Source organism: Rhinoderma darwinii, assembly GCF_050947455.1.
Source record: "Rhinoderma darwinii isolate aRhiDar2 chromosome 2 unlocalized genomic scaffold, aRhiDar2.hap1 SUPER_2_unloc_31, whole genome shotgun sequence".
Classification (NCBI taxonomy): Eukaryota; Metazoa; Chordata; class Amphibia; order Anura; family Rhinodermatidae; genus Rhinoderma; species Rhinoderma darwinii.
The window spans coordinates 538996-563006 of record NW_027461698.1 but is presented as its reverse complement, the minus strand read 5'-3'; the positions used below and the strand labels follow the sequence as shown (position 1 = coordinate 563006).

The following is a 24011-nucleotide window of genomic DNA, read 5'->3' as shown; positions in this document are numbered from 1 at the left end:
CCTATTTTCCATTTTGCAGTCCCTTGTCTCCCTCTTGTGGCCTCCTGGAGGCAACTAGCTGTGCAAAAAAAAGACAGCCTGGGGGACGGCTGTTGCAGTGTTGCCCTCTCAGGCAACACTGAGTGACTGACTGAGCCGCACCGTCTTATATAAAGTTCAGACGGAACTTTGCACGTGTCATAGTGGAGACCTCAGGAGCCAGAGCCAGCTTTCTGACATCATAATGGGGCCTCAGAGATAAAAGCCTGGGCCCAGGCAGTGTTGGTCAGTGCTGCTCAGCAGGCAGCACTGGACTGGATTAAAGCTGATACAAGGTGTGAAAGGAGAAGGGGTGGCAGTGGGCATGCACTTACTGCTGCTGCTGCTGCTGCTGCTGCCAGTGTTTGCACGGCAGGAGGGCATTTGGGCGTTGCCAGGAAGGCGTTTTTATGTCGATTCCTCCTCTTTCAGCACTGCATTGTGGTGCAAGCAAAAGAAGCAAAACGCGCGGCACGTTCGGGTTATCGCTTCTCGGCCTTTTGGCTAAGATCAAGTGTAGTATCTGTTCTTATCAGTTTAATATCTGATACGTCCCCTATCTGGGGACCATATATTAAATGGATTTTTAGAACAGGGAGATGGAATTAGAGCTTGCTCTGTCCACTCCACGCATTGACCTGGTATTGCAGTATTTCCAGGACCGGTGCACCCTTTCCTTATGTGTTTACTAAAATCAGATTCCAAAAGTGCTTTTTGTGTTTGCCATTGTTTTTGTCTTTCGGATGGGATCTCCCCTTTTAATCCCATTATTTCAACACCTGTTGGACAATGCATTTGTACAGTCATGTGTGATAATGAGCTAATTTATTAAATGCAATTAATTAATACATTGCCACCTCTTGTTTTGTGTCGTCTGTGTTTCTGTGTTTCCGGCATTTCACATTGGAACAGCTCATTCACCTTCCTTGTCTTCTCTCCGCCCTCCCTCCTAGGTAGGTTAAAGAGCTGCACCTGAGCCAGCCACTGATTGATGCAGCACCATAGTCAAATAGTGGAGTGGAGTAGGGGAACAGCAAACAGCCATTAAAGCAGCCAGCCCGCCCGCCCGCCCGTCACAATGGACCTACCTGTGTACACTAGATGGATGTGATGGAATGTACTGTGGTCCCTACATTTCAAGAAGAAGTAAGAATTGCAGTTGCAACAAACCCTTGCTTGCCTACAAAGAGAGCAGCAATTTGGATTTGTTACTATGTTACCTGGAAGAATAACAAACTGTGCAAGGATGGAGGTTGTAGGAGCAAGGAGAACAAGTTGTCTGTAAAGTTGGTGGATGCCTATTTTCCATTTTGCAGTCCCTTGTCTCCCTCTTGTGGCCTCCTGGAGGCAACTAGCTGTGCAAAAAAAAGACAGCCTGGGGGCCGGCTGTTGCAGTGTTGCCCTCTCAGGCAACACTGAGTGACTGACTGAGCCGCACCGTCTTATATAAAGTTCAGACGGAACTTTGCACGTGTCATAGTGGAGACCTCAGGAGCCAGAGCCAGCTTTCTGACATCATAATGGGGCCTCAGAGATAAAAGCCTGGGCCCAGGCAGTGTTGGTCAGTGCTGCTCAGCAGGCAGCACTGGACTGGATTAAAGCTGATACAAGGTGTGAAAGGAGAAGGGGTGGCAGTGGGCATGCACTTACTGCTGCTGCTGCTACTGCTGCTGCTGCTGCCAGTGTTTGCACGGCAGGAGGGCATTTGGGCGTTGCCAAGAAGGCGTTTTTATGTCGATTCCTCCTCTTTCAGCACTGCATTGTGGTGCAAGCAAAAGAAGCAAATCCTGTCTTGCTTCCTCTCCGGCCTTTATTCACCTCCCGCTTAGTAGCTGTGAGTGTGTGTGAGCCTGCAGGGCCCCATGGAATTGCCTAGGAGTAGGCTGAATCGCTGCAAGGGGTGAACAGCAGTATTGGGCAGGCTCGGTCAACGCGCGGCCCGTTCGGGTTATCGCTTCTCTGCCTTTTGGCTAAGATCAAGTGTAGTATCTGTTCTTATCAGTTTAATATCTGATACGTCCCCTATCTGGGGACCATATATTAAATGGATTTTTAGAACAGGGAGATGGAAATAGAGCTTGCTCTGTCCACTCCACGCATTGACCTGGTATTGCAGTATTTCCAGGACCGGTGCACCCTTTCCTTATGTGTTTACTAAAATCAGATTCCAAAAGTGCTTTTTGTGTTTGCCATTGTTTTTGTCTTTCGGATGGGATCTCCCCTTTTAATCCCATTATTTCAACACCTGTTGGACAATGCATTTGTACAGTCATGTGTGATAATGAGCTAATTTATTAAATGCAATTAATTAATACATTGCCACCTCTTGTTTTGTGTCGTCTGTGTTTCTGTGTTTCCGGCATTTCACATTGGAACAGCTCATTCACCTTCCTTGTCTTCTCTCCGCCCTCCCTCCTAGGTAGGTTAAAGAGCTGCACCTGAGCCAGCCACTGATTGATGCAGCACCATAGTCAAATAGTGGAGTGGAGTAGGGGAACAGCAAACAGCCATTAAAGCAGCCAGCCCGCCCGCCCGTCACAATGGACCTACCTGTGTACACTAGATGGATGTGATGGAATGTACTGTGGTCCCTACATTTCAAGAAGAAGTAAGAATTGCAGTTGCAACAAACCCTTGCTTGCCTACAAAGAGAGCAGCAATTTGGATTTGTTACTATGTTACCTGGAAGAATAACAAACTGTGCAAGGATGGAGGTTGTAGGAGCAAGGAGAACAAGTTGTCTGTAAAGTTGGTGGATGCCTATTTTCCATTTTGCAGTCCCTTGTCTCCCTCTTGTGGCCTCCTGGAGGCAACTAGCTGTGCAAAAAAAAGACAGCCTGGGGGCCGGCTGTTGCAGTGTTGCCCTCTCAGGCAACACTGAGTGACTGACTGAGCCGCACCGTCTTATATAAAGTTCAGACGGAACTTTGCACGTGTCATAGTGGAGACCTCAGGAGCCAGAGCCAGCTTTCTGACATCATAATGGGGCCTCAGAGATAAAAGCCTGGGCCCAGGCAGTGTTGGTCAGTGCTGCTCAGCAGGCAGCACTGGACTGGATTAAAGCTGATACAAGGTGTGAAAGGAGAAGGGGTGGCAGTGGGCATGCACTTACTGCTGCTGCTGCTGCTGCTGCTGCTGCTGCTGCCAGTGTTTGCACGGCAGGAGGGCATTTGGGCGTTGCCAGGAAGGCGTTTTTATGTCGATTCCTCCTCTTTCAGCACTGCATTGTGGTGCAAGCAAAAGAAGCAAATCCTGTCTTGCTTCCTCTCCGGCCTTTATTCACCTCCCGCTTAGTAGCTGTGAGTGTGTGTGAGCCTGCAGGGCCCCATGGAATTGCCTAGGAGTAGGCTGAATCGCTGCAAGGGGTGAACAGCAGTATTGGGCAGGCTCGGTCAACGCGCGGCCCGTTCGGGTTATCGCTTCTCGGCCTTTTGGCTAAGATCAAGTGTAGTATCTGTTCTTATCAGTTTAATATCTGATACGTCCCCTATCTGGGGACCATATATTAAATGGATTTTTAGAACAGGGAGATGGAAATAGAGCTTGCTCTGTCCACTCCACGCATTGACCTGGTATTGCAGTATTTCCAGGACCGGTGCACCCTTTCCTTATGTGTTTACTAAAATCAGATTCCAAAAGTGCTTTTTGTGTTTGCCATTGTTTTTGTCTTTCGGATGGGATCTCCCCTTTTAATCCCATTATTTCAACACCTGTTGGACAATGCATTTGTACAGTCATGTGTGATAATGAGCTAATTTATTAAATGCAATTAATTAATACATTGCCACCTCTTGTTTTGTGTCGTCTGTGTTTCTGTGTTTCCGGCATTTCACATTGGAACAGCTCATTCACCTTCCTTGTCTTCTCTCCGCCCTCCCTCCTAGGTAGGTTAAAGAGCTGCACCTGAGCCAGCCACTGATTGATGCAGCACCATAGTCAAATAGTGGAGTGGAGTAGGGGAACAGCAAACAGCCATTAAAGCAGCCAGCCCGCCCGCCCGCCCGCCCGCCCGTCACAATGGACCTACCTGTGTACACTAGATGGATGTGATGGAATGTACTGTGGTCCCTACATTTCAAGAAGAAGTAAGAATTGCAGTTGCAACAAACCCTTGCTTGCCTACAAAGAGAGCAGCAATTTGGATTTGTTACTATGTTACCTGGAAGAATAACAAACTGTGCAAGGATGGAGGTTGTAGGAGCAAGGAGAACAAGTTGTCTGTAAAGTTGGTGGATGCCTATTTTCCATTTTGCAGTCCCTTGTCTCCCTCTTGTGGCCTCCTGGAGGCAACTAGCTGTGCAAAAAAAAGACAGCCTGGGGGCCGGCTGTTGCAGTGTTGCCCTCTCAGGCAACACTGAGTGACTGACTGAGCCGCACCGTCTTATATAAAGTTCAGACGGAACTTTGCACGTGTCATAGTGGAGACCTCAGGAGCCAGAGCCAGCTTTCTGACATCATAATGGGGCCTCAGAGATAAAAGCCTGGGCCCAGGCAGTGTTGGTCAGTGCTGCTCAGCAGGCAGCACTGGACTGGATTAAAGCTGATACAAGGTGTGAAAGGAGAAGGTGTGGCAGTGGGCATGCACTTACTGCTGCTGCTGCTGCTGCTGCTGCCAGTGTTTGCACGGCAGGAGGGCATTTGGGCGTTGCCAGGAAGGCGTTTTTATGTCGATTCCTCCTCTTTCAGCACTGCATTGTGGTGCAAGCAAAAGAAGTAAAACGCGCGACACGTTCGGGTTATCGCTTCTCGGCCTTTTGGCTAAGATCAAGTGTAGTATCTGTTCTTATCAGTTTAATATCTGATACGTCCCCTATCTGGGGACCATATATTAAATGGATTTTTAGAACAGGGAGATGGAAATAGAGCTTGCTCTGTCCACTCCACGCATTGACCTGGTATTGCAGTATTTCCAGGACCGGTGCACCCTTTCCTTATGTGTTTACTAAAATCAGATTCCAAAAGTGCTTTTTGTGTTTGCCATTGTTTTTGTCTTTCGGATGGGATCTCCCCTTTTAATCCCATTATTTCAACACCTGTTGGACAATGCATTTGTACAGTCATGTGTGATAATGAGCTAATTTATTAAATACAATTAATTAATACATTGCCACCTCTTGTTTTGTGTCGTCTGTTTTTCTGTGTTTCCGGCATTTCACATTGGAACAGCTCATTCACCTTCCTTGTCTTCTCTCCGCCCTCCCTCCTAGGTAGGTTAAAGAGCTGCACCTGAGCCAGCCACTGATTGATGCAGCACCATAGTCAAATAGTGGAGTGGAGTAGGGGAACAGCAAACAGCCATTAAAGCAGCCAGCCCGCCCGCCCGCCCGCCCGCCCGTCACAATGGACCTACCTGTGTACACTAGATGGATGTGGTGGAATGTACTGTGGTCCCTACATTTCAAGAAGAAGTAAGAATTGCAGTTGCAACAAACCCTTGCTTGCCTACAAAGAGAGCAGCAATTTGGATTTGTTACTATGTTACCTGGAAGAATAACAAACTGTGCAAGGATGGAGGTTGTAGGAGCAAGGAGAACAAGTTGTCTGTAAAGTTGGTGGATGCCTATTTTCCATTTTGCTGTCCCTTGTCTCCCTCTTGTGGCCTCCTGGAGGCAACTAGCTGTGCAAAAAAAAGACAGCCTGGGGGCCGGCTGTTGCAGTGTTGCCCTCTCAGGCAACACTGAGTGACTGACTGAGCCGCACCGTCTTATATAAAGTTCAGACGGAACTTTGCACGTGTCATAGTGGAGACCTCAGGAGCCAGAGCCAGCTTTCTGACATCATAATGGGGCCTCAGAGATAAAAGCCTGGGCCCAGGCAGTGTTGGTCAGTGCTGCTCAGCAGGCAGCACTGGACTGGATTAAAGCTGATACAAGGTGTGAAAGGAGAAGGGGTGGCAGTGGGCATGCACTTACTGCTGCTGCTGCTGCTGCTGCTGCCAGTGTTTGCACGGCAGGAGGGCATTTGGGCGTTGCCAGGAAGGCGTTTTTATGTCGATTCCTCCTCTTTCAGCACTGCATTGTGGTGCAAGCAAAAGAAGCAAAACGCGCGGCACGTTCGGGTTATCGCTTGTCGGCCTTTTGGCTAAGATGAAGTGTAGTATCTGTTCTTATCAGTTTAATATCTGATACGTCCCCTATCTGGGGACCATATATTAAATGGATTTTTAGAACAGGGAGATGGAAATAGAGCTTGCTCTGTCCACTCCACGCATTGACCTGGTATTGCAGTATTTCCAGGACCGGTGCACCCTTTCCTTATGTGTTTACTAAAATCAGATTCCAAAAGTGCTTTTTGTGTTTGCCATTGTTTTTGTCTTTCGGATGGGATCTCCCCTTTTAATCCCATTATTTCAACACCTGTTGGACAATGCATTTGTACAGTCATGTGTGATAATGAGCTAATTTATTAAATACAATTAATTAATACATTGCCACCTCTTGTTTTGTGTCGTCTGTTTTTCTGTGTTTCCGGCATTTCACATTGGAACAGCTCATTCACCTTCCTTGTCTTCTCTCCGCCCTCCCTCCTAGGTAGGTTAAAGAGCTGCACCTGAGCCAGCCACTGATTGATGCAGCACCATAGTCAAATAGTGGAGTGGAGTAGGGGAACAGCAAACAGCCATTAAAGCAGCCAGCCCGCCCGCCCGCCCGCCCATCACAATGGACCTACCTGTGTACACTAGATGGATGTAATGGAATGTACTGTGGTCCCTACATTTCAAGAAGAAGTAAGAATTGCAGTTGCAACAAACCCTTGCTTGCCTACAAAGAGAGCAGCAATTTGGATTTGTTACTATGTTACCTGGAAGAATAACAAACTGTGCAAGGATGGAGGTTGTAGGAGCAAGGAGAACAAGTTGTCTGTAAAGTTGGTGGATGCCTATTTTCCATTTTGCTGTCCCTTGTCTCCCTCTTGTGGCCTCCTGGAGGCAACTAGCTGTGCAAAAAAAAGACAGCCTGGGGGCCGGCTGTTGCAGTGTTGCCCTCTCAGGCAACACTGAGTGACTGACTGAGCCGCACCGTCTTATATAAAGTTCAGACGGAACTTTGCACGTGTCATAGTGGAGACCTCAGGAGCCAGAGCCAGCTTTCTGACATCATAATGGGGCCTCAGAGATAAAAGCCTGGGCCACGGCAGTGTTGGTCAGTGCTGCTCAGCAGGCAGCACTGGACTGGATTAAAGCTGATACAAGGTGTGAAAGGAGAAGGGGTGGCAGTGGGCATGCACTTACTGCTGCTGCTGCTGCTGCTGCCAGTGTTTGCACGGCAGGAGGGCATTTGGGCGTTGCCAGGAAGGCGTTTTTATGTCGATTCCTCCTCTTTCAGCACTGCATTGTGGTGCAAGCAAAAGAAGTAAAACGCGCGGCACGTTCGGGTTATCGCTTCTCGGCCTTTTGGCTAAGATCAAGTGTAGTATCTGTTCTTATCAGTTTAATATCTGATACGTCCCCTATCTGGGGACCATATATTAAATGGATTTTTAGAACAGGGAGATGGAAATAGAGCTTGCTCTGTCCACTCCACGCATTGACCTGGTATTGCAGTATTTCCAGGACCGGTGCACCCTTTCCTTATGTGTTTACTAAAATCAGATTCCAAAAGTGCTTTTTGTGTTTGCCATTATTTTTGTCTTTCGGATGGGATCTCCCCTTTTAATCCCATTATTTCAACACCTGTTGGACAATGCATTTGTACAGTCATGTTTGATAATGAGCTAATTTATTAAATGCAATTAATTAATACATTGCCACCTCTTGTTTTGTGTCGTCTGTGTTTCTGTGTTTCCGGCATTTCACATTGGAACAGCTCATTCACCTTCCTTGTCTTCTCTCCGCCCTCCCTCCTAGGTAGGTTAAAGAGCTGCACCTGAGCCAGCCACTGATTGATGCAGCACCATAGTCAAATAGTGGAGTGGAGTAGGGGAACAGCAAACAGCCATTAAAGCAGCCAGCCCGCCCGCCCGCCCGCCCGCCCGTCACAATGGACCTACCTGTGTACACTAGATGGATGTGATGGAATGTACTGTGGTCCCTACATTTCAAGAAGAAGTAAGAATTGCAGTTGCAACAAACCCTTGCTTGCCTACAAAGAGAGCAGCAATTTGGATTTGTTACTATGTTACCTGGAAGAATAACAAACTGTGCAAGGATGGAGGTTGTAGGAGCAAGGAGAACAAGTTGTCTGTAAAGTTGGTGGATGCCTATTTTCCATTTTGCAGTCCCTTGTCTCCCTCTTGTGGCCTCCTGGAGGCAACTAGCTGTGCAAAAAAAAGACAGCCTGGGGGACGGCTGTTGCAGTGTTGCCCTCTCAGGCAACACTGAGTGACTGACTGAGCCGCACCGTCTTATATAAAGTTCAGACGGAACTTTGCACGTGTCATAGTGGAGACCTCAGGAGCCAGAGCCAGCTTTCTGACATCATAATGGGGCCTCAGAGATAAAAGCCTGGGCCCAGGCAGTGTTGGTCAGTGCTGCTCAGCAGGCAGCACTGGACTGGATTAAAGCTGATACAAGGTGTGAAAGGAGAAGGGGTGGCAGTGGGCATGCACTTATTGCTGCTGCTGCTGCTGCTGCTGCCAGTGTTTGCACGGCAGGAGGGCATTTGGGCGTTGCCAGGAAGGCGTTTTTATGTCGATTCCTCCTCTTTCAGCACTGCATTGTGGTGCAAGCAAAAGAAGCAAAACGCGCGGCACGTTCGGGTTATCGCTTCTCGGCCTTTTGGCTAAGATCAAGTGTAGTATCTGTTCTTATCAGTTTAATATCTGATACGTCCCCTATCTGGGGACCATATATTAAATGGATTTTTAGAACAGGGAGATGGAATTAGAGCTTGCTCTGTCCACTCCACGCATTGACCTGGTATTGCAGTATTTCCAGGACCGGTGCACCCTTTCCTTATGTGTTTACTAAAATCAGATTCCAAAAGTGCTTTTTGTGTTTGCCATTGTTTTTGTCTTTCGGATGGGATCTCCCCTTTTAATCCCATTATTTCAACACCTGTTGGACAATGCATTTGTACAGTCATGTGTGATAATGAGCTAATTTATTAAATGCAATTAATTAATACATTGCCACCTCTTGTTTTGTGTCGTCTGTGTTTCTGTGTTTCCGGCATTTCACATTGGAACAGCTCATTCACCTTCCTTGTCTTCTCTCCGCCCTCCCTCCTAGGTAGGTTAAAGAGCTGCACCTGAGCCAGCCACTGATTGATGCAGCACCATAGTCAAATAGTGGAGTGGAGTAGGGGAACAGCAAACAGCCATTAAAGCAGCCAGCCCGCCCGCCCGCCCGTCACAATGGACCTACCTGTGTACACTAGATGGATGTGATGGAATGTACTGTGGTCCCTACATTTCAAGAAGAAGTAAGAATTGCAGTTGCAACAAACCCTTGCTTGCCTACAAAGAGAGCAGCAATTTGGATTTGTTACTATGTTACCTGGAAGAATAACAAACTGTGCAAGGATGGAGGTTGTAGGAGCAAGGAGAACAAGTTGTCTGTAAAGTTGGTGGATGCCTATTTTCCATTTTGCAGTCCCTTGTCTCCCTCTTGTGGCCTCCTGGAGGCAACTAGCTGTGCAAAAAAAAGACAGCCTGGGGGCCGGCTGTTGCAGTGTTGCCCTCTCAGGCAACACTGAGTGACTGACTGAGCCGCACCGTCTTATATAAAGTTCAGACGGAACTTTGCACGTGTCATAGTGGAGACCTCAGGAGCCAGAGCCAGCTTTCTGACATCATAATGGGGCCTCAGAGATAAAAGCCTGGGCCCAGGCAGTGTTGGTCAGTGCTGCTCAGCAGGCAGCACTGGACTGGATTAAAGCTGATACAAGGTGTGAAAGGAGAAGGGGTGGCAGTGGGCATGCACTTACTGCTGCTGCTGCTACTGCTGCTGCTGCTGCCAGTGTTTGCACGGCAGGAGGGCATTTGGGCGTTGCCAAGAAGGCGTTTTTATGTCGATTCCTCCTCTTTCAGCACTGCATTGTGGTGCAAGCAAAAGAAGCAAATCCTGTCTTGCTTCCTCTCCGGCCTTTATTCACCTCCCGCTTAGTAGCTGTGAGTGTGTGTGAGCCTGCAGGGCCCCATGGAATTGCCTAGGAGTAGGCTGAATCGCTGCAAGGGGTGAACAGCAGTATTGGGCAGGCTCGGTCAACGCGCGGCCCGTTCGGGTTATCGCTTCTCGGCCTTTTGGCTAAGATCAAGTGTAGTATCTGTTCTTATCAGTTTAATATCTGATACGTCCCCTATCTGGGGACCATATATTAAATGGATTTTTAGAACAGGGAGATGGAAATAGAGCTTGCTCTGTCCACTCCACGCATTGACCTGGTATTGCAGTATTTCCAGGACCGGTGCACCCTTTCCTTATGTGTTTACTAAAATCAGATTCCAAAAGTGCTTTTTGTGTTTGCCATTGTTTTTGTCTTTCGGATGGGATCTCCCCTTTTAATCCCATTATTTCAACACCTGTTGGACAATGCATTTGTACAGTCATGTGTGATAATGAGCTAATTTATTAAATGCAATTAATTAATACATTGCCACCTCTTGTTTTGTGTCGTCTGTGTTTCTGTGTTTCCGGCATTTCACATTGGAACAGCTCATTCACCTTCCTTGTCTTCTCTCCGCCCTCCCTCCTAGGTAGGTTAAAGAGCTGCACCTGAGCCAGCCACTGATTGATGCAGCACCATAGTCAAATAGTGGAGTGGAGTAGGGGAACAGCAAACAGCCATTAAAGCAGCCAGCCCGCCCGCCCGCCCGCCCGCCCGTCACAATGGACCTACCTGTGTACACTAGATGGATGTGATGGAATGTACTGTGGTCCCTACATTTCAAGAAGAAGTAAGAATTGCAGTTGCAACAAACCCTTGCTTGCCTACAAAGAGAGCAGCAATTTGGATTTGTTACTATGTTACCTGGAAGAATAACAAACTGTGCAAGGATGGAGGTTGTAGGAGCAAGGAGAACAAGTTGTCTGTAAAGTTGGTGGATGCCTATTTTCCATTTTGCAGTCCCTTGTCTCCCTCTTGTGGCCTCCTGGAGGCAACTAGCTGTGCAAAAAAAAGACAGCCTGGGGGCCGGCTGTTGCAGTGTTGCCCTCTCAGGCAACACTGAGTGACTGACTGAGCCGCACCGTCTTATATAAAGTTCAGACGGAACTTTGCACGTGTCATAGTGGAGACCTCAGGAGCCAGAGCCAGCTTTCTGACATCATAATGGGGCCTCAGAGATAAAAGCCTGGGCCCAGGCAGTGTTGGTCAGTGCTGCTCAGCAGGCAGCACTGGACTGGATTAAAGCTGATACAAGGTGTGAAAGGAGAAGGGGTGGCAGTGGGCATGCACTTACTGCTGCTGCTGCTGCTGCTGCTGCTGCTGCTGCTGCTGCTGCTGCCAGTGTTTGCACGGCAGGAGGGCATTTGGGCGTTGCCAGGAAGGCGTTTTTATGTCGATTCCTCCTCTTTCAGCACTGCATTGTGGTGCAAGCAAAAGAAGCAAATCCTGTCTTGCTTCCTCTCCGGCCTTTATTCACCTCCCGCTTAGTAGCTGTGAGTGTGTGTGAGCCTGCAGGGCCCCATGGAATTGCCTAGGAGTAGGCTGAATCGCTGCAAGGGGTGAACAGCAGTATTGGGCAGGCTCGGTCAACGCGCGGCCCGTTCGGGTTATCGCTTCTCGGCCTTTTGGCTAAGATCAAGTGTAGTATCTGTTCTTATCAGTTTAATATCTGATACGTCCCCTATCTGGGGACCATATATTAAATGGATTTTTAGAACAGGGAGATGGAAATAGAGCTTGCTCTGTCCACTCCACGCATTGACCTGGTATTGCAGTATTTCCAGGACCGGTGCACCCTTTCCTTATGTGTTTACTAAAATCAGATTCCAAAAGTGCTTTTTGTGTTTGCCATTGTTTTTGTCTTTCGGATGGGATCTCCCCTTTTAATCCCATTATTTCAACACCTGTTGGACAATGCATTTGTACAGTCATGTGTGATAATGAGCTAATTTATTAAATGCAATTAATTAATACATTGCCACCTCTTGTTTTGTGTCGTCTGTGTTTCTGTGTTTCCGGCATTTCACATTGGAACAGCTCATTCACCTTCCTTGTCTTCTCTCCGCCCTCCCTCCTAGGTAGGTTAAAGAGCTGCACCTGAGCCAGCCACTGATTGATGCAGCACCATAGTCAAATAGTGGAGTGGAGTAGGGGAACAGCAAACAGCCATTAAAGCAGCCAGCCCGCCCGCCCGCCCGCCCGCCCGTCACAATGGACCTACCTGTGTACACTAGATGGATGTGATGGAATGTACTGTGGTCCCTACATTTCAAGAAGACGTAAGAATTGCAGTTGCAACAAACCCTTGCTTGCCTACAAAGAGAGCAGCAATTTGGATTTGTTACTATGTTACCTGGAAGAATAACAAACTGTGCAAGGATGGAGGTTGTAGGAGCAAGGAGAACAAGTTGTCTGTAAAGTTGGTGGATGCCTATTTTCCATTTTGCAGTCCCTTGTCTCCCTCTTGTGGCCTCCTGGAGGCAACTAGCTGTGCAAAAAAAAGACAGCCTGGGGGCCGGCTGTTGCAGTGTTGCCCTCTCAGGCAACACTGAGTGACTGACTGAGCCGCACCGTCTTATATAAAGTTCAGACGGAACTTTGCACGTGTCATAGTGGAGACCTCAGGAGCCAGAGCCAGCTTTCTGACATCATAATGGGGCCTCAGAGATAAAAGCCTGGGCCCAGGCAGTGTTGGTCAGTGCTGCTCAGCAGGCAGCACTGGACTGGATTAAAGCTGATACAAGGTGTGAAAGGAGAAGGGGTGGCAGTGGGCATGCACTTACTGCTGCTGCTGCTGCTGCTGCTGCCAGTGTTTGCACGGCAGGAGGGCATTTGGGCGTTGCCAGGAAGGCGTTTTTATGTCGATTCCTCCTCTTTCAGCACTGCATTGTGGTGCAAGCAAAAGAAGTAAAACGCGCGACACGTTCGGGTTATCGCTTCTCGGCCTTTTGGCTAAGATCAAGTGTAGTATCTGTTCTTATCAGTTTAATATCTGATACGTCCCCTATCTGGGGACCATATATTAAATGGATTTTTAGAACAGGGAGATGGAAATAGAGCTTGCTCTGTCCACTCCACGCATTGACCTGGTATTGCAGTATTTCCAGGACCGGTGCACCCTTTCCTTATGTGTTTACTAAAATCAGATTCCAAAAGTGCTTTTTGTGTTTGCCATTGTTTTTGTCTTTCGGATGGGATCTCCCCTTTTAATCCCATTATTTCAACACCTGTTGGACAATGCATTTGTACAGTCATGTGTGATAATGAGCTAATTTATTAAATACAATTAATTAATACATTGCCACCTCTTGTTTTGTGTCATCTGTTTTTCTGTGTTTCCGGCATTTCACATTGGAACAGCTCATTCACCTTCCTTGTCTTCTCTCCGCCCTCCCTCCTAGGTAGGTTAAAGAGCTGCACCTGAGCCAGCCACTGATTGATGCAGCACCATAGTCAAATAGTGGAGTGGAGTAGGGGAACAGCAAACAGCCATTAAAGCAGCCAGCCCGCCCGCCCGCCCGCCCGCCCGTCACAATGGACCTACCTGTGTACACTAGATGGATGTGGTGGAATGTACTGTGGTCCCTACATTTCAAGAAGAAGTAAGAATTGCAGTTGCAACAAACCCTTGCTTGCCTACAAAGAGAGCAGCAATTTGGATTTGTTACTATGTTACCTGGAAGAATAACAAACTGTGCAAGGATGGAGGTTGTAGGAGCAAGGAGAACAAGTTGTCTGTAAAGTTGGTGGATGCCTATTTTCCATTTTGCTGTCCCTTGTCTCCCTCTTGTGGCCTCCTGGAGGCAACTAGCTGTGCAAAAAAAAGACAGCCTGGGGGCCGGCTGTTGCAGTGTTGCCCTCTCAGGCAACACTGAGTGACTGACTGAGCCGCACCGTCTTATATAAAGTTCAGACGGAACTTTGCACGTGTCATAGTGGAGACCTCAGGAGCCAGAGCCAGCTTTCTGACATCATAATGGGGCCTCAGAGATAAAAGCCTGGGCCCAGGCAGTGTTGGTCAGTGCTGCTCAGCAGGCAGCACTGGACTGGATTAAAGCTGATACAAGGTGTGAAAGGAGAAGGGGTGGCAGTGGGCATGCACTTACTGCTGCTGCTGCTGCTGCTGCTGCCAGTGTTTGCACGGCAGGAGGGCATTTGGGCGTTGCCAGGAAGGCGTTTTTATGTCGATTCCTCCTCTTTCAGCACTGCATTGTGGTGCAAGCAAAAGAAGCAAAACGCGCGGCACGTTCGGGTTATCGCTTGTCGGCCTTTTGGCTAAGATGAAGTGTAGTATCTGTTCTTATCAGTTTAATATCTGATACGTCCCCTATCTGGGGACCATATATTAAATGGATTTTTAGAACAGGGAGATGGAAATAGAGCTTGCTCTGTCCACTCCACGCATTGACCTGGTATTGCAGTATTTCCAGGACCGGTGCACCCTTTCCTTATGTGTTTACTAAAATCAGATTCCAAAAGTGCTTTTTGTGTTTGCCATTGTTTTTGTCTTTCGGATGGGATCTCCCCTTTTAATCCCATTATTTCAACACCTGTTGGACAATGCATTTGTACAGTCATGTGTGATAATGAGCTAATTTATTAAATACAATTAATTAATACATTGCCACCTCTTGTTTTGTGTCGTCTGTTTTTCTGTGTTTCCGGCATTTCACATTGGAACAGCTCATTCACCTTCCTTGTCTTCTCTCCGCCCTCCCTCCTAGGTAGGTTAAAGAGCTGCACCTGAGCCAGCCACTGATTGATGCAGCACCATAGTCAAATAGTGGAGTGGAGTAGGGGAACAGCAAACAGCCATTAAAGCAGCCAGCCCGCCCGCCCGCCCGTCACAATGGACCTACCTGTGTACACTAGATGGATGTAATGGAATGTACTGTGGTCCCTACATTTCAAGAAGAAGTAAGAATTGCAGTTGCAACAAACCCTTGCTTGCCTACAAAGAGAGCAGCAATTTGGATTTGTTACTATGTTACCTGGAAGAATAACAAACTGTGCAAGGATGGAGGTTGTAGGAGCAAGGAGAACAAGTTGTCTGTAAAGTTGGTGGATGCCTATTTTCCATTTTGCTGTCCCTTGTCTCCCTCTTGTGGCCTCCTGGAGGCAACTAGCTGTGCAAAAAAAAGACAGCCTGGGGGCCGGCTGTTGCAGTGTTGCCCTCTCAGGCAACACTGAGTGACTGACTGAGCCGCACCGTCTTATATAAAGTTCAGACGGAACTTTGCACGTGTCATAGTGGAGACCTCAGGAGCCAGAGCCAGCTTTCTGACATCATAATGGGGCCTCAGAGATAAAAGCCTGGGCCACGGCAGTGTTGGTCAGTGCTGCTCAGCAGGCAGCACTGGACTGGATTAAAGCTGATACAAGGTGTGAAAGGAGAAGGGGTGGCAGTGGGCATGCACTTACTGCTGCTGCTGCTGCTGCTGCCAGTGTTTGCACGGCAGGAGGGCATTTGGGCGTTGCCAGGAAGGCGTTTTTATGTCGATTCCTCCTCTTTCAGCACTGCATTGTGGTGCAAGCAAAAGAAGTAAAACGCGCGGCACGTTCGGGTTATCGCTTCTCGGCCTTTTGGCTAAGATCAAGTGTAGTATCTGTTCTTATCAGTTTAATATCTGATACGTCCCCTATCTGGGGACCATATATTAAATGGATTTTTAGAACAGGGAGATGGAAATAGAGCTTGCTCTGTCCACTCCACGCATTGACCTGGTATTGCAGTATTTCCAGGACCGGTGCACCCTTTCCTTATGTGTTTACTAAAATCAGATTCCAAAAGTGCTTTTTGTGTTTGCCATTATTTTTGTCTTTCGGATGGGATCTCCCCTTTTAATCCCATTATTTCAACACCTGTTGGACAATGCATTTGTACAGTCATGTTTGATAATGAGCTAATTTATTAAATGCAATTAATTAATACATTGCCACCTCTTGTTTTGTGTCGTCTGTGTTTCTGTGTTTCCGGCATTTCACATTGGAACAGCTCATTCACCTTCCTTGTCTTCTCTCCGCCCTCCCTCCTAGGTAGGTTAAAGAGCTGCACCTGAGCCAGCCACTGATTGATGCAGCACCATAGTCAAATAGTGGAGTGGAGTAGGGGAACAGCAAACAGCCATTAAAGCAGCCAGCCCGCCCGCCCGCCCGCCCGTCACAATGGACCTACCTGTGTACACTAGATGGATGTGATGGAATGTACTGTGGTCCCTACATTTCAAGAAGAAGTAAGAATTGCAGTTGCAACAAACCCTTGCTTGCCTACAAAGAGAGCAGCAATTTGGATTTGTTACTATGTTACCTGGAAGAATAACAAACTGTGCAAGGATGGAGGTTGTAGGAGCAAGGAGAACAAGTTGTCTGTAAAGTTGGTGGATGCCTATTTTCCATTTTGCAGTCCCTTGTCTCCCTCTTGTGGCCTCCTGGAGGCAACTAGCTGTGCAAAAAAAAGACAGCCTGGGGGACGGCTGTTGCAGTGTTGCCCTCTCAGGCAACACTGAGTGACTGACTGAGCCGCACCGTCTTATATAAAGTTCAGACGGAACTTTGCACGTGTCATAGTGGAGACCTCAGGAGCCAGAGCCAGCTTTCTGACATCATAATGGGGCCTCAGAGATAAAAGCCTGGGCCCAGGCAGTGTTGGTCAGTGCTGCTCAGCAGGCAGCACTGGACTGGATTAAAGCTGATACAAGGTGTGAAAGGAGAAGGGGTGGCAGTGGGCATGCACTTATTGCTGCTGCTGCTGCTGCTGCTGCCAGTGTTTGCACGGCAGGAGGGCATTTGGGCGTTGCCAGGAAGGCGTTTTTATGTCGATTCCTCCTCTTTCAGCACTGCATTGTGGTGCAAGCAAAAGAAGCAAAACGCGCGGCACGTTCGGGTTATCGCTTCTCGGCCTTTTGGCTAAGATCAAGTGTAGTATCTGTTCTTATCAGTTTAATATCTGATACGTCCCCTATCTGGGGACCATATATTAAATGGATTTTTAGAACAGGGAGATGGAATTAGAGCTTGCTCTGTCCACTCCACGCATTGACCTGGTATTGCAGTATTTCCAGGACCGGTGCACCCTTTCCTTATGTGTTTACTAAAATCAGATTCCAAAAGTGCTTTTTGTGTTTGCCATTGTTTTTGTCTTTCGGATGGGATCTCCCCTTTTAATCCCATTATTTCAACACCTGTTGGACAATGCATTTGTACAGTCATGTGTGATAATGAGCTAATTTATTAAATGCAATTAATTAATACATTGCCACCTCTTGTTTTGTGTCGTCTGTGTTTCTGTGTTTCCGGCATTTCACATTGGAACAGCTCATTCACCTTCCTTGTCTTCTCTCCGCCCTCCCTCCTAGGTAGGTTAAAGAGCTGCACCTGAGCCAGCCACTGATTGATGCAGCACCATAGTCAAATAGTGGAGTGGAGTAGGGGAACAGCAAACAGCCATTAAAGCAGCCAGCCCGCCCGCCCGCCCGTCACAATGGACCTACCTGTGTACACTAGATGGATGTGATGGAATGTACTGTGGTCCCTACATTTCAAGAAGAAGTAAGAATTGCAGTTGCAACAAACCCTTGCTTGCCTACAAAGAGAGCAGCAATTTGGATTTGTTACTATGTTACCTGGAAGAATAACAAACTGTGCAAGGATGGAGGTTGTAGGAGCAAGGAGAACAAGTTGTCTGTAAAGTTGGTGGATGCCTATTTTCCATTTTGCAGTCCCTTGTCTCCCTCTTGTGGCCTCCTGGAGGCAACTAGCTGTGCAAAAAAAAGACAGCCTGGGGGCCGGCTGTTGCAGTGTTGCCCTCTCAGGCAACACTGAGTGACTGACTGAGCCGCACCGTCTTATATAAAGTTCAGACGGAACTTTGCACGTGTCATAGTGGAGACCTCAGGAGCCAGAGCCAGCTTTCTGACATCATAATGGGGCCTCAGAGATAAAAGCCTGGGCCCAGGCAGTGTTGGTCAGTGCTGCTCAGCAGGCAGCACTGGACTGGATTAAAGCTGATACAAGGTGTGAAAGGAGAAGGGGTGGCAGTGGGCATGCACTTACTGCTGCTGCTGCTACTGCTGCTGCTGCTGCCAGTGTTTGCACGGCAGGAGGGCATTTGGGCGTTGCCAAGAAGGCGTTTTTATGTCGATTCCTCCTCTTTCAGCACTGCATTGTGGTGCAAGCAAAAGAAGCAAATCCTGTCTTGCTTCCTCTCCGGCCTTTATTCACCTCCCGCTTAGTAGCTGTGAGTGTGTGTGAGCCTGCAGGGCCCCATGGAATTGCCTAGGAGTAGGCTGAATCGCTGCAAGGGGTGAACAGCAGTATTGGGCAGGCTCGGTCAACGCGCGGCCCGTTCGGGTTATCGCTTCTCGGCCTTTTGGCTAAGATCAAGTGTAGTATCTGTTCTTATCAGTTTAATATCTGATACGTCCCCTATCTGGGGACCATATATTAAATGGATTTTTAGAACAGGGAGATGGAAATAGAGCTTGCTCTGTCCACTCCACGCATTGACCTGGTATTGCAGTATTTCCAGGACCGGTGCACCCTTTCCTTATGTGTTTACTAAAATCAGATTCCAAAAGTGCTTTTTGTGTTTGCCATTGTTTTTGTCTTTCGGATGGGATCTCCCCTTTTAATCCCATTATTTCAACACCTGTTGGACAATGCATTTGTACAGTCATGTGTGATAATGAGCTAATTTATTAAATGCAATTAATTAATACATTGCCACCTCTTGTTTTGTGTCGTCTGTGTTTCTGTGTTTCCGGCATTTCACATTGGAACAGCTCATTCACCTTCCTTGTCTTCTCTCCGCCCTCCCTCCTAGGTAGGTTAAAGAGCTGCACCTGAGCCAGCCACTGATTGATGCAGCACCATAGTCAAATAGTGGAGTTGAGTAGGGGAACAGCAAACAGCCATTAAAGCAGCCAGCCCGCCCGCCCGCCCGTCACAATGGACCTACCTGTGTACACTAGATGGATGTGATGGAATGTACTGTGGTCCCTACATTTCAAGAAGAAGTAAGAATTGCAGTTGCAACAAACCCTTGCTTGCCTACAAAGAGAGCAGCAATTTGCATTTGTTATGATGTTACCTGGAAGAATAACAAACTGTGCAAGGATGGAGGTTGTAGGAGCAAGGAGAACAAGTTGTCTGTAAAGTTGGTGGATGCCTATTTTCCATTTTGCTGTCCCTTGTCTCCCTCTTGTGGCCTCCTGGAGGCAACTAGCTGTGCAAAAAAAAGACAGCCTGGGGGCCGGCTGTTGCAGTGTTGCCCTCTCAGGCAACACTGAGTGACTGACTGAGCCGCACCGTCTTATATAAAGTTCAGACGGAACTTTGCACGTGTCATAGTGGAGACCTCAGGAGCCAGAGCCAGCTTTCTGACATCATAATGGGGCCTCAGAGATAAAAGCCTGGGCCCAGGCAGTGTTGGTCAGTGCTGCTCAGCAGGCAGCACTGGACTGGATTAAAGCTGATACAAGGTGTGAAAGGAGAAGGGGTGGCAGTGGGCATGCACTTATTGCTGCTGCTGCTGCTGCTGCTGCCAGTGTTTGCACGGCAGGAGGGCATTTGGGCGTTGCCAGGAAGGCGTTTTTATGTCGATTCCTCCTCTTTCAGCACTGCATTGTGGTGCAAGCAAAAGAAGCAAAACGCGCGGCACGTTCGGGTTATCGCTTCTCGGCCTTTTGGCTAAGATCAAGTGTAGTATCTGTTCTTATCAGTTTAATATCTGATACGTCCCCTATCTGGGGACCATATATTAAATGGATTTTTAGAACAGGGAGATGGAAATAGAGCTTGCTCTGTCCACTCCACGCATTGACCTGGTATTGCAGTATTTCCAGGACCGGTGCACCCTTTCCTTATGTGTTTACTAAAATCAGATTCCAAAAGTGCTTTTTGTGTTTGCCATTGTTTTTGTCTTTCGGATGGGATCTCCCCTTTTAATCCCATTATTTCAACACCTGTTGGACAATGCATTTGTACAGTCATGTGTGATAATGAGCTAATTTATTAAATGCAATTAATTAATACATTGCCACCTCTTGTTTTGTGTCGTCTGTGTTTCTGTGTTTCCGGCATTTCACATTGGAACAGCTCATTCACCTTCCTTGTCTTCTCTCCGCCCTCCCTCCTAGGTAGGTTAAAGAGCTGCACCTGAGCCAGCCACTGATTGATGCAGCACCATAGTCAAATAGTGGAGTGGAGTAGGGGAACAGCAAACAGCCATTAAAGCAGCCAGCCCGCCCGCCCGCCCGTCACAATGGACCTACCTGTGTACACTAGATGGATGTGATGGAATGTACTGTGGTCCCTACATTTCAAGAAGAAGTAAGAATTGCAGTTGCAACAAACCCTTGCTTGCCTACAAAGAGAGCAGCAATTTGGATTTGTTACTATGTTACCTGGAAGAATAACAAACTGTGCAAGGATGGAGGTTGTAGGAGCAAGGAGAACAAGTTCTCTGTAAAGTTGGTGGATGCCTATTTTCCATTTTGCAGTCCCTTGTCTCCCTCTTGTGGCCTCCTGGAGGCAACTAGCTGTGCAAAAAAAAGACAGCCTGGGGGCCGGCTGTTGCAGTGTTGCCCTCTCAGGCAACACTGAGTGACTGACTGAGCCGCACCGTCTTATATAAAGTTCAGACGGAACTTTGCACGTGTCATAGTGGAGACCTCAGGAGCCAGAGCCAGCTTTCTGACATCATAATGGGGCCTCAGAGATAAAAGCCTGGGCCCAGGCAGTGTTGGTCAGTGCTGCTCAGCAGGCAGCACTGGACTGGATTAAAGCTGATACAAGGTGTGAAAGGAGAAGGTATTCTGTCCTCATACACGTTAGCACGGTGTGTAATCTGACATGTAGCTAAACCCCCTGTCTTCTTAAGAAAAAGGCTGTGAAACTGTGAAATCTTTCTCTTTATTGCTGGTAGACAGGAAAGGTGAAACTATAGGATGAAATAAAAGTAGTATTCAGAATATATCAACTGTACAGTGCATAGGATACAGATAATCTGCTATACATACACAATATAACATGAGGTAATACTGCAAGCTGACAATGTGATATCTGATACAGCAAAACATACAGTGAACCACAGGATTATAACATATAGATATGGATCTTACCGACTATGCTTAGAACAGGCTGTTGGCACTGAACTTGAGGTAGAAATGGAGAGTGGCCCCTCACACTGGCATGATGAGGAAAATGGCTGCTACTCATACACAAACAGGAACAGGAAATAACCCACAATGCCTCAGGTGCTTTCCCATAATACATAGAGAACTACAATCTAGGAATACACAAAACCACCAGTAGATGGTGCTATAACCATACAATACAATATAGATGGGGTACAAGAATAGGCAATTGCAATATCTGTACTGGTAATCATACACAAAAAAAAGGTATTATTACGTAAATAACTGGACTAGCTGGCGAGGACAGAACACTCCCCGCTTGACGTCAGCCGACGTCACTATTGGGTTAGTTGGATGAAAACATTTTTTGCCTGTTCCAGATCGAGAGCCGTGTAGACATGTTTACAACGATGCCAGCCTTTACAGTACCTTTTATCTGCTGACGAGATTATCTTGTACGACCGAGCCATGTGAGTCAAGAAGGTGATTGCACGGACAAGTGATCTCCAAGTAGGGAATATACTGAATCGATGAAATTTCAGGTGGCTGTCCACAGTCTCCGTATGCAACGCAGATACCAGAGGGCGTATCTCAACATCTGCATGTGGGTCCACTAGTTCAAACATGGCGGTTTCTGCTGTGCTGGGCATCGGTCTATACAAGAAGGTAGGACCTGTAAACCAGATTGTGTCTTTCAGACGGTTAGCGGCAACGGATCTGGTTGCTTGGTCTGCAGGATTGAGATGCGTAGGTACGTAATGCCATTGTTCGGGAGAGGTAGATCTTCTAATCCTTAGCACTCTGTTGCTTACGTAGACATAGAAGCGTCTAGTTAAGTTACAGATGTATCCTAGTACTATCTTGCTGTCAGTGTAAAACTCAGCATCTTTAATCTCCATGTTCAATTCCGTAGTGATGAGTTCGGCTAACTCCACTGCTAACACCGCGGCGCAAAGTTCCAGGCGTGGTATTGTGTGTTCAAGAAGTGGCGCTAGTTTTGCTCTGCTCATGACGAACCCTACGTGGCATTGTCCGCTGGTATCTATCGTCTTTAAGTAAGCTACAGCAGCAATCGCTTTGACTGAAGCGTCGCAGAAAACACAAAGTCTTTGTGTGTCAACCTTGGTAGTTGGTACAGAAGCATACAGGCGTGGTATGTGAAGACCAGATAAGGCTGTGAGGGAATTTCTCCAAGCCGTCCATGTGGCTCTTTCCTTCATGGGAAGAGGAGCATCCCAGTTCGACACTTCCCTGGTGTAGTCTCTCAACATAGCTTTACCTTCGATGGTTACAGGAGCTGCAAATCCCAGTGGGTCGTATAAACTGCTTATGGCCGACAGTACTCCTCTGCGAGTGAAGGGTTTTTCTTCTCTGCTGGCCTGGAAGGTGAAGGTATCAGCTTTTAGGTCCCAGAGTAGGCCAAGGCTCCGATGTATGGGAGGGGAGTCGATGCCTAGATCTAAATCCTTTAAGTCACTTGAGTGGTCATGAGTAGGAAAGGCTTCCATCACTTTCTGGCTGTTAGAAGCGATCTTGTGTAACCTCAGTTTAGATAGAGCGAGCATTTCCTGGGCTCTCTTCAGAAGACAAATTGCGGTTTCATTTGTGGGCATTGATTTCAAACAGTCGTCCACATAGAAATCCTTTTCTACGAAGCGTCTGACATCCGTTCCGTACTTCGTTTCGACATCTTGAGCCGCACGCCTCAGCCCATAGATGGCGACTGCAGGGGAAGGACTATTACCGAAGATGTGTACCTTCATTCGATACTCGGTAACATCTTTAGAGGGATCGTTATCCTTGTACCAAAGGAATCTCAAGAAATTCCTGTGTTCTTTTTTGACGAGGAAGCAATGGAACATCTGTTGGATATCAGCCGTGAATGCAACAGAGTCTTTGCGAAAGCGTAGAAGTACTCCCAAGAGCTTGTTGTTTAGATCCGGGCCTGACATCAGGACGTCATTCAACGAGACACCTTCATACTTGGCACTTGAGTCAAATACTACTCTGATCTGACCTGGTTTCTTCGGGTGATACACTCCAAACAGGAGCAGGTACCAGCGCTCTTCAGAGTCTGGAAGTATAGGTGCTAACTCCGCATGGCCGTTCTGGAATATCTTTTCCATGAAGGTAAAGAAGTGGTCTCTCATCTCTGGTTTTCTTTGCAGGCTATGTCTGAGAGAGACGAAACGTTTGTAAACCTGTTCTCTGTTGTTAGGTAAGCGTTGTCTTTGAGGCCTAAATGGTAGAGGTGCAACCCAGCTCTTCATTTCGTTCTGCACCATTCCCTGCTCCATTATGTCTAGGAACAGTCTATCTTCGAATGACATTGCCATACGATTGTCCTCCTTTGTCTGGCGGAAGACTGTGCACCCTAGGTGATCTTGGTTGCCGTCCCAGATGTAGTCATCGTAGGCAGAGCCTACAAGGATACTTGATGATGAAGTGCTGTGTGGCAGTTCCTTTATGAAGAAATGATTTTCACATGGTCGGAGGAGAGATGGGCGTCCATTCTCCAGTGTACTGGTAAGCATGCTGTTGACAGTTGTCGGTTTGTGTACACCTCCCAAACAGACCTCTCCTATGACGACCCATCCTAGGTCGAGTCTCTGTGCATATGGAGCGTTGTGAGGGCCATTGATCTGTTGCCTAACCTTGTGGACTCGAAGAATATCTCTCCCAAGGAGCAAGACTATCTGAGCCTCTGGATCAAGTTTCGGGATCAAGTGTTCTATACGCTTCAGGTGAGGTTGGTGCGCTGCTACTTCCGGCGTAGGTATCTCAGACCTGTTATCAGGAATTTGGTTACACT

General features: G+C 47.6%; 15 non-coding genes across 15 annotated transcripts; all 15 read left to right on the top strand.

The window, feature by feature from the left end:
- Positions 1–502: 502 nt before the first annotated feature.
- Positions 503–693, top strand: LOC142677141 (U2 spliceosomal RNA). The gene has a single exon (XR_012852189.1). It is a non-coding gene; the product is annotated as a U2 spliceosomal RNA (small nuclear RNA).
- A 1275-nt stretch (positions 694–1968) lies between these two features.
- On the top strand, positions 1969–2159 carry LOC142677393 (U2 spliceosomal RNA). The gene has a single exon (XR_012852417.1). It is a non-coding gene; the product is annotated as a U2 spliceosomal RNA (small nuclear RNA).
- A 1274-nt stretch (positions 2160–3433) lies between these two features.
- LOC142677198 (U2 spliceosomal RNA) lies at positions 3434–3624 on the top strand. The gene has a single exon (XR_012852241.1). It is a non-coding gene; the product is annotated as a U2 spliceosomal RNA (small nuclear RNA).
- Positions 3625–4756: 1132 nt separating this feature from the next.
- On the top strand, positions 4757–4947 carry LOC142677197 (U2 spliceosomal RNA). The gene has a single exon (XR_012852240.1). It is a non-coding gene; the product is annotated as a U2 spliceosomal RNA (small nuclear RNA).
- A 1132-nt stretch (positions 4948–6079) lies between these two features.
- LOC142677546 (U2 spliceosomal RNA) lies at positions 6080–6270 on the top strand. Its single transcript, XR_012852556.1, has one exon. It is a non-coding gene; the product is annotated as a U2 spliceosomal RNA (small nuclear RNA).
- A 1125-nt stretch (positions 6271–7395) lies between these two features.
- On the top strand, positions 7396–7586 carry LOC142677195 (U2 spliceosomal RNA). The gene has a single exon (XR_012852238.1). It is a non-coding gene; the product is annotated as a U2 spliceosomal RNA (small nuclear RNA).
- A 1132-nt stretch (positions 7587–8718) lies between these two features.
- LOC142677129 (U2 spliceosomal RNA) lies at positions 8719–8909 on the top strand. The gene has a single exon (XR_012852178.1). It is a non-coding gene; the product is annotated as a U2 spliceosomal RNA (small nuclear RNA).
- A 1275-nt stretch (positions 8910–10184) lies between these two features.
- LOC142677194 (U2 spliceosomal RNA) lies at positions 10185–10375 on the top strand. The gene has a single exon (XR_012852237.1). It is a non-coding gene; the product is annotated as a U2 spliceosomal RNA (small nuclear RNA).
- A 1298-nt stretch (positions 10376–11673) lies between these two features.
- Positions 11674–11864, top strand: LOC142677192 (U2 spliceosomal RNA). Its single transcript, XR_012852236.1, has one exon. It is a non-coding gene; the product is annotated as a U2 spliceosomal RNA (small nuclear RNA).
- Positions 11865–12996: 1132 nt separating this feature from the next.
- On the top strand, positions 12997–13187 carry LOC142677191 (U2 spliceosomal RNA). Its single transcript, XR_012852235.1, has one exon. It is a non-coding gene; the product is annotated as a U2 spliceosomal RNA (small nuclear RNA).
- Positions 13188–14319: 1132 nt separating this feature from the next.
- Positions 14320–14510, top strand: LOC142677544 (U2 spliceosomal RNA). The gene has a single exon (XR_012852554.1). It is a non-coding gene; the product is annotated as a U2 spliceosomal RNA (small nuclear RNA).
- A 1121-nt stretch (positions 14511–15631) lies between these two features.
- On the top strand, positions 15632–15822 carry LOC142677190 (U2 spliceosomal RNA). The gene has a single exon (XR_012852234.1). It is a non-coding gene; the product is annotated as a U2 spliceosomal RNA (small nuclear RNA).
- A 1128-nt stretch (positions 15823–16950) lies between these two features.
- Positions 16951–17141, top strand: LOC142677117 (U2 spliceosomal RNA). The gene has a single exon (XR_012852167.1). It is a non-coding gene; the product is annotated as a U2 spliceosomal RNA (small nuclear RNA).
- Positions 17142–18416: 1275 nt separating this feature from the next.
- Positions 18417–18607, top strand: LOC142677188 (U2 spliceosomal RNA). Its single transcript, XR_012852232.1, has one exon. It is a non-coding gene; the product is annotated as a U2 spliceosomal RNA (small nuclear RNA).
- Positions 18608–19731: 1124 nt separating this feature from the next.
- On the top strand, positions 19732–19922 carry LOC142677187 (U2 spliceosomal RNA). Its single transcript, XR_012852231.1, has one exon. It is a non-coding gene; the product is annotated as a U2 spliceosomal RNA (small nuclear RNA).
- Positions 19923–24011: the final 4089 nt, after the last annotated feature.